Raw genomic sequence first — 18,965 nt, 5'->3', positions numbered from 1 at the left:
ATCACACAGGATAGGATTAGATACGCAGCTCAGCACACAGTATCACACAGAATAGGATTAGATACATGGCTCAGCAGACAGTATCACACAGAATAGGATTAGATACACGGCTCAGCAGTCAGTATCACACAGGATAGGATTAGATGCACGGTTTTTATGTGCAATATAATCATTATAATTTGTTATAACTAAGCACAGTTGGTTACTATGCCCAGGCAACGCCGGGCTCTTCAGCTAGTGTTGTATAAAAATGTACTTTACATATGTGTGTATGATGATTTTTTGTATAATCATGATTCCTATACAACTATTGCTTCTGTTGGCATAGATTTCGGGGATTATTGCTATCCCGCGGTTTTATTGTATACAATTATATGTGGCCGTGCGCATCGCTCTGCGATGGTATGTGTGCTACTGGCAGATGGGCGTCTTTACACTGTGCACATGTGCGCTGGTCTTTTGACCCGTGACGCCACACTCATTGGCTGATTCTGGTCATGTGACCAGGGTCATGGCGTATTTGAAGGTCCTGTGGAGACCTGTTCACCATCTCCTTGACAAAGTGGCCTTGTGCACAGTGAAACGCGCATCGGGGATCACTGCCAGACGCCCTTCCTCCTCCTCCTCCTGCACCCTCTGGTAAGCTCCTTTACCTGTATATGTTCTAGATTACTATCAGTGTTTTTTGCCAGCTTTACTTGCAGACTCACTTACCCTCAGGATATATTATGGTTTCTTCCCTAATTTGACCCAGGTTTGGGGATCTGATCAACTTTATATCCGGCCACAAGGCATTTTATATTTTGTAGGGATACATACAGTACATCCAGGGTGTTTAGTTACTATTATGGAGTTTACCACATACATGAGGGAATTTTTTCCATTTTGGTTGGAGGAGTGGGCTGTCGTGGGTGTGTCTTCATCTGCATATCAATTGGCACTTCATCATGACTTTGTGCACTTTGTACGGTATTTAATAACATGTATTGATACTTTTGCATTTCATCGTTTTGCTTCTTTTCTTCTCTGGTTTTAATCTAATTATTGGAGCGGATGTGGCCTCTGCCTGGGTTGGACAAATTGTTTTGGCACTACCTCCTTGCATGGTAGCAGCCTATATGGGACTCCTATTGTTACAAATTGAAATTCTGCTTTGGCTTTTATCCAAAGTCATGTGACAAGGCTCGTTAAAGGGTGGACATTGAATTTTAGGAATGCTGCTTCCAATAGGTGGCGCTAGAGTTCTAGTCCCCTTCCTCTCTGAAGAGACAATTGGGCAAAGCTGAAAAGGCCGGCGCGAGTAAGGCGACGTACAAACCTGGATCAGTTACACCACTTTTGTCAGGAGGAATGGGCCCAAATTCCGACCAACTATTGCGAGAAGCTCGTGGAAGGAAATCCCAAACGTTTAACCCAAGTCATTCAGTTTAAGGGCAATTGTATCAAATATTAATGAAACGCATGCAAACTTTTGACTTTACAGTAAATAATAAAAATGACTTAAAACGTTCTCTCTCTCTCTCATTAGTCTGGCATTTGGCAAATATTAATAATTATAGTAATTCTAATTGACCAAAAACGGGAAAGGTTTTTTATATGGTGTATGGCATCTTCTGGTTTCAACTATATATATAGTATAAAAAAAAATGATCTGTGTTTTTCTGCCATTTCTTATGATCGTCTCACTGTAGGACAGAAATTAAATGGCATTTCAATAGCTGGAGGTCAGTGCAATGTCTATCATGTTAATTTTGTGCTTCCGTTCACATTCATGTGCACACTTACAGAACTCTCTGGAGCATGTAATAATCTGAGAACCAATGAATCTGAACCTCTAATTTCAAATGATATTGGAGCAAGCTCTTGAACCATTGCAACCTATTCATAATGCTTCTTAGCAGGATGTTTGAAGGGTGCTGTTCATTGATTGAAGTGATCTAACGGTACGCTTGCAAGGTTATGTCATTGTCCTGCAAAAAAAAAAATGCATTTTTTTTTTCTTAGTGTTATTTCCTTTTCAAATAACATAAAAGTTGATATTTCCAGAGCGGACCCTGACGCAATGAAATCCCTTCTTATTAGAAACTGTCTTAATTAGCAAAAGTTTCCTGTAAGTAACAGAACTGTGGAAACAAATGAAGAATATTAAACATCCATGTAAAGGTTACAACATATATTGAGGGCTCATTTTTTCTTTGCAGTATCTCATAGCAAATAACGAAATACAATAATTATAATATTAAGAGTGTTCTCCATGCGATACATCTACTCTACAGAAGGACCAGTTGGTAATCCGCTGATAAAAACGGATATTACAGCTGAAACTTCCAGCAGTCAGATATAATCTCTATCGAAGTTGTGCTCAGGCACACAGTTCTCATCATTATAGGGGATATATGATATTACATGGGGGCTAAGGGGTACTTTTTCTCCTTATGTAGAGTGACGTGCCTGACATTCCAGGGAAAGGAGACTTAAAGGCCATACAATGCTCTTCTGGGAAACTGAATGTGCAAATTGTCTCTTCAGAGAGCACCAGGTCTTCAACTCTACTACCATCTACAGGGTGGGCCATTTATATGGATAGACCTGGGTGGGCCATTTATAAAGTTGGATCCAAAATGGCTGACATCAAAATGGCTGCCATGGTCACCACCCATCTTGAAAAGTTTTTCCCCTCCCATATACTAATGTGCCACAAACAGGAAGATGATTAAACCAACCATTCCCACTTTATTTAGGTGTATGGATCATATACATGGCCCATCCATGTGTATACATATAAATGGCCCACCCTGTATTACAAGTAGTCAATATCAACCCTTTAACAAGCCTTATCACATGATTTAGGATAAATTCCAAACCAGAATCTCAATTTGCAGACACGTGTTTCAGGGTATTGCACCTTGTGCATGCAATGCATGACATCTGATTTGGCTGTATGGGATATCTCTGACTTGAGTCTAATTGGTAACATTTCTCCTTATGAGGAGTGACATACCTGACATGTCGAGGTAAGGAAGCTTATAGTTTGTGTAAACTTCCAGTGGCATCTCAGACAGTCAAATCAAAGCTCATGCTTTGCAATGAGGAGGGGTAACACCCCGAAACACGTGTCTGCAAAGTGAGACTCTTGGTTTGGCTTTTATCCTAAGTCATGTGGTAAAGCTAGTTAAAGGGTCAACATTGAATTTTAGGATTGCCACCTCCTATAGGTGGCACTGGAGTTCTAGTCCTCTTCCTCTCTGAAAAGACAATTTGCATACGGTATTACATGATGCAGTTCTAATATATGAGCTTTAATAACAGGAATAACCACTGGATGTGAATGATGTTCCTATGCCTCCCCGCTACTGCTTTCCTCCATTCTATGGTTTTTCAAGGACAATAAAACGTAATGTCTTTATTTATGACAATTTTTTTTTAGAAAAGAGTCCTGAACATTCATTATGCTTTTTCAAAACTAACAGAAAAAAATGGTTTCTCGACCACTATGACCTGCCAGGTCTTAGCTTGGCTTTTTTCTTTGTAAATTTGTCCTATATAGTCTGATTTTATTGACCCATTGCAACTGACGTTACTGACTGAGGTCAGAAAAAAGTGGTGATGCATGTAAGACTAATGCTTCATGGGGTTGTCCACGTCTTAAAAAAGTTTTGGGCAAAATGTCATCAGTGTGTAATATCCACACTGTTAGGATTCAGCTCTGCATGCCAGTTTCAGCAGTTATTAGGTGACGGCAAGTATAAGGTCGGGATCAAACTACCGCGTGTGATGCAAGAAACTCGCATGAGTCTCTTGCATCAACACCCGGCGCTGCCATCGGGCACTCGGGACTGGAGCTGTGGCTGCATATATTTCTATGCAGCCGCAGCTCCGGTCGCGAGTGCCGACGGCAGCGCCGGGTGTTGATGCAAGAGACTTGTGCGAGTTTCTTGCATCACACGCGGTAGTGTGATCCTGGCCTAAGAATGGCATATTTGTGGTCGTGTGCTGATTAGAACTTTGAAATAAGCAGCTGAGACTCTAGTTGGCACACCATTGCAACTGTGCCGGTCACATACTTGCAGTCATGTGACAAAGGATGGAACCGGCGAGTGGAGCTGAATCTTAACAGTATGCACATTACACACCCCTAAGACTCAGCAAGCTCCAGGGCTTGCCAATAATGTCCTCGAGGTTGCACAAGAGGAAACTTCAGCCAAACATTTTGTAGTAGATAAAGATGAGGTCAGATATAGTGGCCACAGCGCATCCAAGACGATGAGAACAATAACGTCCTGCAAGTTTATGGGCAGGACAATTTTGTGGGCGCCGCTGCCGTTTTATTGCACACCATGTTGTCATTAACAATCAGTTCTAAATCCGCAAGGATTCGAGGACAATTATTGGCCGTATCTTCATCGGAATGCTCAAACTCAACCTCAGGGCAGATGACCTTCTGTTACGACCTTGGTATGAAATAGTAGAGTCGCGTCTTCACCGCGAAAAATGAGGCTGCAGTTAGCTGAAGAATTTGAAATGGTTTTACTGCATATACTAAAACAAAGAAAAATCTAAAATGGCGACACAACGACCTACAGCTATGTGCCCGTATATAGCGTTGAATGTTTTCGGTAAGGACATCGCTTCAGCAGCAACACACGGAATCAGGCTGCACTAAATCGGAGGTAAACCGATGACTCAGTCTCGATGCTTTGCCCTCATTCCATCTATGGAAAGAATATTATTTTATGAACTTTGTTCGCTATTATACAAACTCCGTAACTGGGTTAAAGAAAAAAATATTCAGCTTTACCGCCTCTGTCAAACACAGGCAAGTAACTACATCGTCAGCTCCACTGCTTTGTATGTAAAAGGGTAAAAAAAAATGTAACATCAATTAAATGGTAATATAGCTAGTCATTGTATTCTAAATATTGAAAATATTAAAAAAATGTAAATGCACAAAATACATCACTACAAGGGCAAACTAGTGGAGTAATGAATGGACGGGTTTCGTAAAAGTTCATTGGCTACTCTTCAGTGACGTAATGTAAAGGAATGTTCAACCTAACATTGATAAAGTGTGTTATACCAGGGGGCAGAACATGACACAGCCATTCCCTCCTCGAGGTTCATTGTGCCATGTATTGTTCTAGAACATGTCTCGCACTGGGGGAACAAGAAGTGTAAGATTTGTCTTCAGTTATATATTTTAAGGTTATGTCTGGTTTATCTTGGTGACACATATAGTTAACAAACACTAGATGACAACCATTAATTTTTACCACTTTATTGCTCATCCACTGTGAGCAGTCAGCCAGCTTTCCACAAGCTCACAATTGCATATATGTCATAACTGTTACACAGGTTCACCCTTTTTTCCTAAGATCCTATATACAGACAGATAGATAGATAGATAATAGATAGAAAGAGAGATAATAGATAGATAGATAGATAGATAGATAGATAGATAGATAGATAGATAGATAGATTCAGTGTGGCACCCACGAATATTCCTGAAAGTGCTGGGGAGCGGAATAGGAGGAAAGACCTACGATGTTATCAAAAGCTCCTACACCGAGAATCTCTGCAGTGTGAGTGTGAGCGGCAGAAGAACGGCTTATTTCTAGCAGAGTCGGGGAGTCAGACAAGGCTGCAGCCTAAGTCCAAAGCTCTTCAACATTTACATCAACGAGCTGGCTACCACTCTGGAATCTTCCACAGCACCAGGTTTCACCCTCCATGACATGCAGGTGAAATTCCTGCTGTATGCAGATGACCTGCTGCTTCTGTCACCAACCGAGAAAGGCCTCCAAGACAACCTGAAAATCTTAGAGAAATTCAGCTCCACCGGGGCACTACCGGTCAACCTAAAGAAAGCCAACATCATGGTGTTCCAGAAGAAAAAGAGAAAATCAGACCAGCACCCTTCATTTATCCTCAACAACTGTGCCCTTACAGGAACGGACAAATATACCTACCTGGGCCTAGAGATTCACCGGTCAGGGAGCTTCAAACAAGCCATAGAGACAATGAAAGACAAGGCCTGCAAAACCTTCTATGCCATCCGAAGGAAACTCTACCATCTGAAGCCACCAGTGAGGGTCTGGTAAAAATCTTCGACTCTATCATCGCCCCAATCCTCCTGTATGGCAGCGAAGTCTGGGGTCCTCACACCTACCCAGACTGGTCAAGGTGGGATTCAAGCCCAACAGAAATATTCCACCTGGGATTCTGCAAGCATCTTCTCCAAGTCCATCGGAGCACCTCCAACAGTGCTTGCCGGGCCGAGCTGGGCAGATTCCCTCTACACCTAACGGTTCTAAAGAGGGCACTGTCATTCCAGGCTCACCTACATAGGAGCAATCCAAGCTCCCATCACCATAAAGCCCTGACACATGTAGGTGAAACAGAAAAACCAGGACCCCTGGAATAGCCCACCCAAACCCAACCTGACCAGAACACCAATCACAACAACCTGACAAAAGCAAGAATCAGGAAGATGGTAGACGAAGGCCAGGAGAGGTACGTAAGTGACTGGAAGAACGAGATCATCAGCTCATAGAAACTGACCATGTACCGGAGTCTACAGAGAGACTACAGACTGGCCCCATACCTGGAGAAACTCCCGGACCCCAGAGACCGCAAGATCCTGAGCAGGTATAGACTCAGTGCCCACAGTCTGGCCATCGAATCCGGCCGACACAGGCAGAGCTACAAGCCCAGGGAGGAAAGACTGTGCCAACACTGTGACCAGGAGGCCCTGGAGGATGAGACCTACTTCCTGCTACACTGCTCCAAGTACTCAGCAGTGAGGGACACTCGCTTCAGGAGACTCTCACATCTCTTCCTGGATTTCATCACCATGAAGAAGGAAGAGAAAACATATATCCTGCTGGGGGAAGAAGAGAGAGCAGTGGAGATAGCAGCGCAATATGCGAGCGAATGTCATAGACTGCGAGAAAGAGAACTATGACATGCCATGGACTTCTATGGCCCCCACCCTGGATCTGCAGCATCCCCCTCATCCACGTTCCTTATGCCATGGACTTCTATAGCCCTATCCTGGATCTGCCCTATCCACCTTTCCTACAGCCCCTTCCCAACATCCCTACAGTCCCTATCCCTATTCCCTTTTGTACACTTGCTTTGGCAAAACTAATGTGCATTTAATCCTGCCAATAAAGCTTCTTTGAATTTGAATTTGATAGATACATAGATGATAGATAGATGATTGATTGATTGATAGATAGATAGATGGATAGATAGACAGAGATATAGATAATAGATATATAACAGATAGATAGATAGATAGATAACATATAGTTAGATAGATGACAGATAGCTAGATAGATAATAGATAGATAGATGATAGATAATAGATAGATAGATATTAGATAGATAGATGATAGATAGATAACAGATAGATAGATAGTTAGATAGATAGATAGATAAAAGATAGATAGATGATAGATAATAGATATACAGATATTAGATAGATGATATATAGACAATAGATGATAGATAGATAGATAGATAGATAGATAGATAGATAGATAGATAGATAATAAATAGCTAGATGATAGATACATAGATGATAGATAGATAGATAGATAGATAGATGGCATATAGATAGATAGATAGATAGACAGAGATAGATAGATAGTTACATAGCTTTATAGATGATAGATAGATAACATATAATAAATACATAGATAGCTAGATAATAAATAGATACATAAAAAATAGATAGATAGATAGATAGATAATAGATAGATAAATAGAGATAGATACATAGATTTATAGGTGATAGATAATAGATAGATAGATCTATAGAAAGATAGATGATGATAGATAGATAGATAGATAGATAGATAGATAACATATAGATAGATACATAGGTAGATAGATAGTAGATAGTTAGATAGATAGAATGAAAAAATGAAAAAGCAGCACAAAAAAAGGAAGAAAACAGTGGGTGCACGCTTCCAGGCATATACCAAACCTTAGAAATATCCATCAAAAATGAAAGCTTCACACCTTGGAGAATTCAATATGATGATGTTTTATTAGCCCGTCAGGCTATGTGCCCATACAGTGCGACGTTTCGGTCCAGGAAGGGTGCCGACCTTTCTCAAGCAGGGAGGGGTGCAAGATCAGGCTGGAGGCAGCCGGCATCCAGCAACTAAATAGACAAAACTATTTAGTTGCTGGATGCTGGATGCCTCCAGCCTGATCTTGCCGCAATCAGCTCTACCTGTCCATAAATTGCAGGCTTAGCCTGATAGTGACATGTTTGTCCAAAATTGTAGGCTGGTGGCCCAGAAGTGGCTTATGTACGGTAGAGCAGTGACCCATCAGGGGAGGTCACCTTGCCGTGGTTGATGGGCTTACATGAATTGGCCAATTTGTGCACCAAGAACCTTCATTTTCATATTACTGTAAGTAAAAAAAAAATGTTTTTGATTATTATATAAATTGAATGGTTTTAATGTTTTTCTGTGTTTTCACATGGCCTAGATTCATGTACATGTGCTGCTGTATTCTTTTTCTCTAGATAGTTAGATAGATAGATAACAGATAGATAGATAGATGATAGATAGATAGATAGATAGATGACATATAGATAGATGCTAGATCGAGAGATAGATAATAGATAGATAGATGATAGAGATACATAGCTTTATAGATGATATATAGATAATAGATAGATAGATGATAGATAATAGACAGATAGATAAATAGATAGATGTATGATAGATAGATTTGAGATAGATACAAAGATTATAGATAGGTAATAGATAGATAGATAGATAGATAGATAGATAGATAGATAGATATTTGATAGATAGATAATAGGTAAATAAATAGATGATAGACAGATTTATACATAGATAGATAGAAAGATAGATAGATAGATAGATAGATAGATAACATAGTAACATAATAACACAGTTAGTAAGGCTGAAAAAAGACATTTGTCCATCCAGTTCAGCCTATAAAATTCTGTCAGAATAAATCCCCAGATCTAAGTCCTTCTAAAGAACCTAACAATAACTGTAAGATACAATATTGTTACGCTCCAAGAAGACATCCAGGCCTCTCTTGAACCCTTCAACTTAGTTCACCATCACCACCTCCTCAGGCAGGGAATTCCATATTCTCACTGCCCTAACAGTAAAGAATCCTCTTCTATGTTCGTGGAGAAACCTTCTCTCCACTAGACGCAGAGAATGCCCCCTTGTGACCGTCACCTTCCTTGGTATAAACAGATCCTCGGAGAGATATTTGTATTGGCCCCTTATATACTTATATATGGTTATTAGATTGCCCCTCAGTCATCTTTTTTCTAGACTAAATAATCCTAATTTTGCTAATCTCTCTGGGTATTGCAGTTCCCCCATCCCCTTTACTAATTTTGTTGCCCTCCTTTGTACCCGCTCTAGCTTCATTATATCCTTCCTGAGCACCGGTGCCCAAAACTGTACACAGTCCTCCATGTGCGGTCTAACCAGAGATTTGTACAGAGACAGTATAATGCTCTCATCATGTGTATCCAGACCTCTTTTTATGCACCCCATGATCCTGTTTGCCTTGGCAGCCGCTGCATGGCACTGGCTGCTCCAGGTAAGTTTATCATTAACAAGGATCCCCAAGTCCTTCTCCATGTCAGATTTACCCAGTGGTTTCCCGTTCAGTGTGTAATGCTGATATTGAGTCCTTCTTCCCATGTGTATAACCTTACATTTATCATTGTTAAACTGCATCTGCCACCTTTCGGCCCAAGTTTCCAACTTATCCAGATCCATCTGTAGCAGAACACTATCTTCTCTTGTATTGACTGCTTTACATAGTTTTGTATCATCTGCAAATATTGATATTTTACTGTGTAAACCTTCTACCAGATCGTTAATAAATATGTTGAAGAGAAGAGGTCCCAACACCGACCCCTGCGGTACTCCACAGGTCACAGTGACCCAGTTAGAGAATATACCATTTATAACCACCCTCTGCTTTCTATCACTAAGCCAGTTACTTACCCATTTACACACATTTTCCCCCAGATCCAGCATTCTCATTTTGTGTACCAACCTCTTGTGTGGCATGGTATCAAACGCTTTGGAAAAATCAAGATGTACCACATCCAATGACTCACCTTGGTCCAGTCTATAGCTTACCTCTTCATAAAAACTGATTAGATTGGTTTGACAGGAGCGATTCCTCATAAACCCATGCTGATATGGCGTTAAACAGTTATTCTCATTGGGATAATCCAGAATAACATCCCTCAGAAACCCTTCAAATATTTTACCAACAATAGAGGTTAGACTTGGGGCCCCGTCACACATAGCGCTCTCGCTAGTGAGATCGTTGCTGAGTCACAAGTTTTGTGACGTAACAGCAATCTCACCAGCGAGATCGCTGTGTGTGACAGTGATCAGCGACCGGCCCCCCTGCCGGTATCGCTGATCGCTGTAGGAAAGCCCTGGACTTTTCTTTGGTCGCTAGTCTCCCGCTGGCCAGCACGCATCGCTGCGTGTGACCGGCGGGAGACCAGCGATCAGCTGGTAACGTACACATCGGGTATCCAAGGGACGTGCGTCCCTTAGAAACCCGATGTGTACGTTAGTTACCAGTGCGCTGATGCAGGGAGCTGGTAACTAAGGTACACATCGGGTATCTAAGGGACGCACGTGCCTTGGATACCCGATGTGTACGTTAGTTACCAGCTCCCTGCATCAGCGCACTGGTAACTAGTGAACACGGCGTCACTCTGCGTCGCTGTGCTGATCGCTGGTGAAGCTGCCTGTTTGACAGCTCACCAGCGATCATGTAGCGACTCACCACGATGATATTGTTGTCAGGATCGCTGGTGAGTCGTTATGTGTGACGGGGCCCTTACTGGCCTATAATTTCCAGGTTCACTTTTAGAGCCCTTTTTGAATATTGGTACCACATTTGCTATGCGCCAGTCCTGTGGAACAGACCCCGTCGCTATAGAGTGCCTAAATATAAGAAATAATGGTTTGTCTATTACATTACTTAGTTCTCTTAGTACTCGAGGGTGTATGCCATCCGGACCCAGAGATTTATCTATTTTAATCTTATTTAGCCAGTTTTGCACCTCTTCTTGGGATAGATTGGTGACCCTTAACCCCTTAATCCCATATGACGTACTATCTCGTCCATGTGCCCTGTGACTTAATTCCCAGGGACGGGATAGTGCGTCATAGCGATCAGCGGTGCCCACGTGGTGAGCGCCGCTGATAGCGGCCGGATGTCAGCTGATTATCACAGCTGACACCCGGCACAATGTATCAGGGGCGGTCACGGACCACCCCCGACACATTAACCCACCGCACACCGGGGGTTAAAGGGAAGCATCAGCAGGGAGGGGGCTCCCTCCGTGCTTCACTGAGCCCCCCACAGCAGCACAATGTGCAGCGCTGCTGCGGGGGGGCTCCTTCCCTGCAGCCCCTCAAATCCAAGATGGCGACGGGGACCTTCGGGGGTCTGCAGGGAGCTGGCTTCCTCAGTGCCTGCAAAGCGCAGGCACGAGGAAGCCTGCTGCACTGCCTGTGACAGATTGCTGATCTGTCACAGTGATCTGTGATGTGACAGATCAGCGATCTGTCACAGGACAGTGATGTCCCACCTGGGACAATGTAATAAAGTTAAAAAAAAAAAAGTGTTAAAATAATTTTAAAAAAATCGCCAAATAAATTAGAAAAAAAAAAAATATTCCCCCAATAAATTCATTTTTTGGAAATAAAAAAAAAATAAAAGTACACATATTTGGTATCGCTGCGTCCATAATGACCCGCCCTATAAAACTGTCCCATTAGTTAACCCCTTTAGCGAACCCCTTAAAAAATAAAAATAAAAAACGAAGCAAAAAATAATGATTTACTATCATACCGCCGAACAAAAAGTGCCATAATGCGCGATCAAAAAGACGCATATAAATATCCATGGTACCGCTGAAAACGTCATCTTGTCCCGAAAAAAACGAGCCACCATACAGCATCATCAGTGAAAAAATAAAAAAGTTATAGCTCGCAGAATAAAGCGATGCAAAAACAATTATTTTTTATATAAATTAGTTTTCATTGCATAAAACCGACAAATCATAAAAAAACCTAAATGAGGTATCGCTGTAACCGTACTGAACCAAAGAATAAAACCGCTTTATCAATTTTACCGCACGCGGAACGGTGTAAACGCACCCCCCCAAAAGAAAATCATGAAACGCTGGTTTTTGTTCATTCTGCGTCCCAAAAATCGGAATAAAAAGCGATAAAAAAGGGTCACATGACCGAAAATGGTACCAATAAAAGCATCAACTCGTCCTGCAAAAAATAAGACCTCACATGACTCGGTGGGTCAAAATACGGAAAAATTATAGCTCTCAACATGTGGTGATACAAAAGCTATTTTTACAATAAAAAGTGTCTTTTAGCGTGTGACAGCTGCCAAACATAAAAACCGCCATAAATAGTAAATCAAACCCCCCATTATCACCCCCTTAGTTAGGGAAAAATAATAAAATTAAAGGAAAATGTATTTATTTCCATTTTCCCATTAGGGTTAGGGCTAGGGCTAGGGTTAGGGCTAGGGTTAGGGCTAGGGTTAGGGTTAGGGCTAGGGTTAGTGTTAGGGCTAGAGTTAGGGCTAGAGTTAGGGCTGAGATTAGGGTTAGGGGTGTATTGGGGTTAGGGTTAGAGTTATAATTGGGGCTTTACACTGTTTGGGCACATCAGGTGCTCTCCAAATGAAACATGGCGTCTGATCTCATTTCCAGCCAATTCTGAGTTGAAAAAGTCGAATGGTGGTCCTTCCCTTCCAAGCTCTGCCATGCGCCCAAGCAGTCTTTTACCCCCACATATGGGGTATCAGCCTACTCAGGACATTGCAAAACAACTTTTGGGGTCCAATTTCTCCTGTTACCCTTAGGAAAATAAAAAATTGGGGGCAAAAATATCATTTTTGTGGAAAAAAAATGATTTTTTTATTTTCACGCCTGGGCGTTATAAACTTCTGTGAAGCACTTGGGGGGTTCAAAGTGCTCACCACACATCTAGATAAGTTCTGTGGGGGATCTAGTTTCCAAAATGGGGTCACTTGTGGGGAGTTTCAATAGTTTAGGTACATCAGGGGCTCTCCAAACGCACATGACACCCGCAGACCATTCCATCAAAGTCTGCATTCCAAAACGTCACTACTTCCCTTCCGAGACCCGACGTGTGCCGATACAGTAGTTTTCTCCCACATATGGGGTATCAGCATACTCAGGACAAATTGGACAGCAACTTTTGGGGGCCAATTTCTCCTAGTACCCTTGGGAAAATAAAAAAATCAGGGACTAAAAGATGATGTTTATGGAAAAAATACGATTTTTTTATTTTCACGCCTGGGCATTATAAACTTCTGTGAAGCACTGGAGGGGTCAAAGTGCTCTCCACACATCTAGATAAGTTCCTTTGGGGGTCTAGTTTCCAAAATGGTGTCATTTGTGGGGGGTTTCCACTGTTTTGGTACATCAGGGGCTCTCCAAATGTGACATGGTGTCCGATCTCAATTCCAGCCAAAAACGTCAAATGGCGCTGCTTCCCTTCCGAGTTCTGCCATGCGCCCAAATAGTGGTCTACCCCCACATATGGGGTAGCAGCGTACTCAGGACAAATTGCACAATAACTTTTAGGGTCCTGTTACCCTTGGGAAAATAAAAATTGGGGGTGAAAAGATCATTTTTGTGGAAAAAATATGATTTTTTAATTGTACCGCTGTACGTTATAAACTTCTGTGAAGCCCTTGTGGGTTCAAAGTTCTCACCACATATCTAGATAAGTTCCTTGGGGGGTCTAGTTTCCAAAATGGGGTCATTTGTGGGGGGTTTCCACTGTTTAGGCACATCAGGGGCTCTCCAAACGTGACATGGCGTCCGATCTGAATTACAGCCAATTTTGCATTGAAAAAGTCAAACGGCGCTGCTTCCCTTCGGAGCTCTGCCATGCGCCGAAACAGTCGTTCCCCCCCACATATCAGGTATCAGCGTACTCAGGACAAATTGCACAATAATTTTTGCAGTCCAATTTCTCCTGTTACCCTTGGCAAAATAAAAAAAATTGAACCTGAAGTATTTTTTTTTGTGAAAAAAGTTAAATGTTCATTTTTTTTTAAATATTCAAAAAATTCCTGTGATGCACCTGAAGAGTTAATAAACTTATTGAATGTGGTTTTGAGCACCTTAAGGGGTGCAGTTTTTAGAATGGTGTCACTTTTGGGTATTTTCTATAATATAGACCCCTCAAAGTGGCTTCAAATGTGATGTGGTCCGTAAAAATAAAATGGTGTTGAAAAAAAATGAGAAATTGCTGGTCAACTTTTAACCCTTATAACTTCCTAACAAAAAAAATTTTGGTTCCAAAATTGTGCTGATGTAAAGTAAACATGTGGGAAATGTTACTTATCAAGTTTTTTGTGTGCCGTATCTCTGTGATTTAAGGGCATAAAAATTCAAAGTTGGAAAATTGCGAAATTTTCAAAATTTTTGCCAAATTTCCATTTTTTTCACAAATCAACACAAGTTATATGAATGAAATTTTACCACTTGCATGTAGTACAATATGTCACGAGAAAACAAAGTCAGAATCACCGAGATCCATGGAAGCGTTCCAGAGTTATGACCTCATAAAGGTACAGTGGTCAGAATTGTAAAAATTGGCCCGGTCATGAACGTGCAAACCACCCTTGGGGCTTAAGGGGTTAATATAGGGTTTTCTTTGTCTCTCGGCATTTCACCTAGCATTTCATTTTCCACCGTGAATACCATGGAGAAGGTGTTTAATATATTAGCTTTTTCCTCATCATCTACAACCATACTTTCCTCACAATTTTTTAATGGGCCTACACTTTCACTTTTTATTCTTTTACTATTGATATAGTTGAAGAACAGTTTGGGATTAGTTTTACTCTCCTTAGGCTAGTTTCACACTTGCTTTTTTTTGCAGCGCGTTTTTCCCGCAAAAAAACGCATTGAAAAAACGCATACATAAGCATACAACTGCTGCGTTTTTTTCAAGCATTTTTATGAGCATGCATGAAAAAAACGCAGCGTTTTTATGCGTTTGTATGCGTTTTTAGTGCGTTTTTACCGCGTATGCGTTTTTTTCCAACATTTTTAGGTGGCCCCTCACACTACCCAAACCATGACTTTACTAACCCTAACCCTGACCCTAACCCTAACCCTAACCCTGACCCTAACCCTAACCCTAACCCTGACCCTAACCCTTAACCAAATCATACTTAACCCTAACCCAAACCCTAAACCCTAACTAACCCTAACCCTAACCATAACCCTAACCCTGACCCTAACCCTAACCCTGACCCTAACCCTAACCCTAACCCTAACCCTGACCCTAACCCTAACCCTAACCCTGACCCTAACCCTTAACAAAACCATACTTAACCCTAACCCTGACCCTAACCCTAACCCTAACCCTAACCCTGACCCTAACCCTTAACCAAACCATACTTAACCCTAATCCTGACCCTAACCCTGACCCTAACCCTAACCCTAACCCTGACGCTAACCCTTAACAAAACCATACTTAACCCTAATCCTGACCCTAACCCTGACCCTAATCCTTAACAAAACCATACTTAACCCTAACCCTGACCCTAACCCTAACCCTGACCCTAACCCTAACCCTAACCCTGACCCTAACCCTAACCCTAACCCTAACCCTGACCCTAACCCTTAACAAAACCATACTTAACCCTAATCCTGACCCTAACCCTGACCCTAACCCTTAACAAAACCATACTTAACCCTAACCCTGACCCTAACCCTAACCCTGACCCCAACCCTAACCCTAACCCTGACCCTAACCCTAACCCTAACCCTAACCCTGACCCTAACCCTTAACAAAACCATACTTAACCCTAATCCTGACCCTAACCCTGACCCTAACCCTTAACCAAACCATACTTAACCCTAACCCTGACCCAAACCCCAACCCTAACCCTGACCCTGACCATACTTAACCCTAACCCTGACCCAAACCCCAACCCTAACCCTGACCCTGACCCTAACCCTAACCCTAAACCCCCTTAACTAACCCTAACTCTAACCCAAACCCCTAAATTCCATGGTTAAAAAAAAAAAACGCATATGCAAAAAAACGCATACATGAGCATGCCAGTGCGCACATATGCGCATCCATAGGCTATAATGGCCATTTTTAGCGCAAAACGTGCGCATATGTGCACATGCGCTTTTTTGCAGGGCCAAAAAATGCAACATGCTGCGTCTGGAAAATACCAACGCACACCCCAAAAAAACGCAGCGCATGAAAATCGCATACATGCGCTTACCAGCGCGCAGGTATGCGCACCCATGTTAAATATAGGGGAAAAAACGCATGCGCAGGTATGCGTTTTTTTCCAGCGCTAAAAAACGCAAATGTGAAACCAGCCTTAGCAATGTGCTTCTCTGTTTCCTTTTTGGCAGCTTTAATTATTTTTTTAGATAAAGAATTTTTCTCCTTAGGCTACTTTCACACATCAGGTTTTCGGCGTCAGGCGCAATCCGGCGTCGTGCCGGAACGCCGGATCCAGCAAATGTTTAGTAAAACCTGATGTGACGGATCCGGTTTTCTGCCGGATCCGTCTTTTTCTTGACAGACAAAACCGGATCCGTCTCATCCAGTTCATCCGTTTTTCTATCCGTTTTTCGCCGGATTACGTCGGATCCGGTTTTTAAAATTGACCATTGTGGCCTTCCGAACGGGATTGGCTACTGGAAAACTATATATAGCGTGTTCCTACAGCCCTTCTTTGACAGGTTGTAGAGGAGAAAGTGCAGGTTGGAGAGAAGAGCAAGTTACTGGCGAAGATGGATGTTGTCATTGGAAATATTTTGAAGAATTTGGCGGATTTTACAGCGGAGGCAAATCATTTGAGGGTGATTGTTCTGGAGAAGGAGAGAGCGAGACAGCAGCGCATCAGGCATCGTAGACGACGTTTGTGGATCCACCCCATCACAGCCAAGAGAATGACGCGTGGGGTCTATTCTACACTATGCATGGACCTTCGACGAAACCCGGATAAATTTTTTGGATATGTTAGGATGAAAATGGAGAATTTTGATTACTTGGTGGAGCGCATTGCACACCTCATAAGAAAAGCGGACACCTATTGCCGCTTCTCCGTTTCACCCGCAGAGCGTCTGATGGTGACTTTAAGGTAAGCCACATTTATTGGATATGATCGCATCAGAGCACACTTTCACTGCAATCTTGTTGGTGGTAATTTGTATCTCCAAGTGTTATAGGTCAGTTTGGTATGTAATGCTGTGATTTAAAACTAATTTATTGTTTGTTAATTCCCCACAGATTTCTTGCAACTGGAGAATCCCTTTCGTCACTGCATTTCCAGTACAGACTTGGGATTTCCACCATATCTGGAATTGTGAAGTACACATGCCGTGCACTGTGGGACTCCTTAGCTGAAGAGTTTTTACCAGAGCCCACAACAGAGAGGTGGATCTAAATTGCTGACAAGTTTCAACAGATATGTCAGTTTCCAAACTGCTTGGGCGCTGTGGACGGGAAACATATCCGCATTGTAAAGCCAGCTGGATCGGGATCGGAATATTTCAATTACAAGAAATATTTTTCAATTGTCCTCATGGCCATCGCTGACGCGGAATACAAATTTATTGCGGTTGATATTGGGGCCTATGGCCGCTCCAATGACTCTCAAGTTTTCAAACTGTCTGCCATGGGGCGTAAACTGTATGGAAACACCTTCCAGTTCCCACCACCTAGACCGCTGCCGCAAACATCTGGTCCACCTATGCCATTTGTCTGTGTAGGGGATGAAGCCTTCCAGCTGTCAGAACACCTTTTGAAACCGTACTCTAGCAGAGGATTGACAAGACCAAAACGCATTTTTAATTACCGCCTCACAAGAGCAAGAAGAATGGTTGAATGTACCTTTGGTATTCTGACAGCCAAATGGCGGGTCCTATTGACTGCGATCAACCTCAAGACAGAAACTGTGGACGAGGTGATCAAAGTGTGCGTGGTACTCTACAATTTTGTTATCTGCAAGGAACCCATTTCCATTGAGGACACCTCTGAAGAAACCACCTTGCAAGATTACCATGACATTACCACTAGAAGTTCTGTGACGGTTTCAGTAATGAGGGACAATTTTGCACTATACTTTATGTCACCTCAAGGCAGAGTACACTGGCAGGATGACAGAGTGTGAAAGATTTGTGCCCTAACCAAACTTGTGTACCTTCTGTACCAACAGTATATACCTTTGCCAACCAAAGTTGGCTATCTTGTCATGGTCTCTATTTTTAGCTTTAGGCCACAGGTGTGTACCTGGTTGTGTTTTATGCAAAGTATTTCACCTTTTAACAAAAGTTGTGTACATTGTTAGGAAATCACCAACAATAAACACAACTTTTTAGGTGAAATACTTTGCTTCAAACACAACCAGGAACACAACTGTGGCAAAAAGCTAAAATTTACCCACAGTTATATACCTAGTTTTGAATACCATTTCACCTTTTAAATACCCTGTATTTAACCTTTTTCGCCGCAGAAAGAAATGACAGACAACCAGTGTAAAATAATTTAACTTTTATTGAAAAATGTTTTTTTTAGTAAACTTTTTTAAAATTTTAATAAACATGTTTAATAAAAATTTGAAACTATAAAACTGAAACCATAAAACTGGTCATTTTTATTTAAATACACACATTATAATTCGGTGTAGTGTGTGGTGGAAATACTGCTGTAGGGGCTGCGGGACACTTCGACACTGGGAGTGTGGAGAGAGGACTGGGATCGTGGTGGGGAAGGAACAGTTAGAGGTGAAGGTGTGGAAAAAACTACAGAATGGGTGGACATGTGGGAAGCAGAAGAGGTGGTGTGTGGTGGAGTGGAGGGTTGGGCAGGGAC

The sequence above is a fragment of the Dendrobates tinctorius genome, unplaced genomic scaffold (genome assembly GCF_039654945.1).
Source record: "Dendrobates tinctorius isolate UK_male_01 unplaced genomic scaffold, ASM3965494v1 ptg000048l, whole genome shotgun sequence".
Classification (NCBI taxonomy): Eukaryota; Metazoa; Chordata; class Amphibia; order Anura; family Dendrobatidae; genus Dendrobates; species Dendrobates tinctorius.
Note: the sequence above shows the minus strand (reverse complement) of the source record.